This window comes from Dermacentor variabilis, chromosome 9, assembly GCF_050947875.1.
Source record: "Dermacentor variabilis isolate Ectoservices chromosome 9, ASM5094787v1, whole genome shotgun sequence".
NCBI lineage: Eukaryota > Metazoa > Arthropoda > Arachnida > Ixodida > Ixodidae > Dermacentor > Dermacentor variabilis.
This window is the reverse complement of record NC_134576.1, coordinates 16,562,571-16,564,241: the sequence shown is the minus strand read 5'-3', so window position 1 is coordinate 16,564,241 and position 1,671 is coordinate 16,562,571. Positions and strand designations below refer to the sequence as shown.

Here is a 1,671-nt window from a genome sequence, read left to right as displayed (position 1 = left end):
TATTATTCATTACGGATACGGAAGAAACTTTCAATGCATGTAATGTACTCGCGAGAAAAAAAAATCGCGTTCGGCGCATTTGGTGTGTTCACCTTCCTGCGCCGGCCGCCATTTTTGTTTTGGTGTCCCGTACTACACTCAGTGGCAGCCACCTATTTGTTGACCTGTTGCCATCCCGCAGCAAACGCGGGATAAAAAAAAATTCTTTTTGCAGGAAATTTAACCGGCGTAATGATCTGAATAACATCTGAATTTTCGACCATTTTTTTACAAAAAAGTGCGATCATTATGCGGGTAAATACAGTACTCTTGTGACACCAAGCTCACTTGTTTTAATGCAAGTGTGGCTGGGCCTGCAGAAAAGCTGTAAGCAGACTGCAGTGTTGCTGATCAGTGCTGATCTCCACGTCCGAGTTGGTCCCACAACATCCATGCACCACGGTGCTTTCACAAGGTAATATTATATGGACACCTTGCACCTCAGTATCAGTTTTGAGTTTGACTTTTGATAAATATTTAATAAGACACAAGGGTTGGCCTTGGTGATAAATACCCTCGTGTTCTTTTCTTAAAGTGCTCTTTCTGCAGTGTTCCTCATGTACATGTTTTCAGAGGATGCTTACACTCCTTAAATGCAAACTGCCATGGAGCTTGTTTAGGCCTTAAACTAGAACTCTTTCACAAAAACTGTCATTTAGTTTCTATAGTAGTATTAAAGATGAATTAATCTTTCCTATAAACAATTCTGCAGTGGCATCTATGCAGTGTTTTCGGTCTGCATATTCCGCAGTGCGGTAGCAAAGAGCTGTGCTATCTGTGTATTCACTTGCATGAGCTTGTTATACTTGTTCATTTAATGTAAAATACTTGTGGAAAAGTATTTGATTATTTCTGTGGTCTTGTATTGCACTTCTGCAGCCATTTATATTGTTTGTAAAATACGAACATTTAACAGAGACAGGAGCAAGACAATGCGAGGACGAGCACTTGCTTTCAACTGCTGTGGTTAATGTTGAAATATCACTTTACATAGGTAGAAAACTCATAAGCCTCCGTGTTCTCTTTTTCCTGTTTTTCTGTGAGATTTTCACGCTTTACACACAATATCATGCAAGAACCAGCCCATTCAGTTATGCAGTGGAGCCACCTATTGTGCATGTCAGTTCCAATGGCTTGTTAGAATCTAACAGGGCCGGTTGCTTTGTTTACATTTTTTTGCAGAGGCATACGAGCACTTTGTGTCAAAAACGCCGAGCACTGTGGATACAGAGGCAAGGAGGCTGAAGGACCTGAACAAGCACCTGGCCACCATGCTTCGGGATGCAAAATAAAGATGGTTTGTGTTAATTGTGTGCCCTAAAAAGTGTCCTCTTTGTCTCCGAGCTGGCATATCGGCCGACTCATGTGATAGAAATTAACTCGCTGTAATGTTGGCAGTAGATGTTACTGTGTGGAACTTCACCAAAAATATTGCATCAACAAAAGAACTCATTCGACACAAATGAGAACACCTGTAGAATGCAGCTAAACAAGAATAGTGTCATTTTCCATAGCTGAACGAGAACATTTTCATGTAGCATACACAAACGAGAACGATATCGTTGAGCATAGACGTGCGAGAACTATCTCGTCAAGCATAGCTATGCGAGAATAATCTCGTTTAATGTACCC

The 1,671-nt window shown here is 41.0% G+C and overlaps 1 long non-coding RNA gene across 1 annotated transcript; it reads left to right on the top strand.

Moving 5' to 3' along the window:
- The first annotated feature begins 320 nt into the window (after positions 1 to 320).
- Positions 321 to 1,348, top strand: LOC142557928 (uncharacterized). The gene is made up of 2 exons (XR_012822899.1): positions 321 to 454; positions 1,222 to 1,348. It is a non-coding gene; the product is annotated as an uncharacterized LOC142557928 (long non-coding RNA).
- The last annotated feature ends 323 nt before the right edge of the window (positions 1,349 to 1,671 follow it).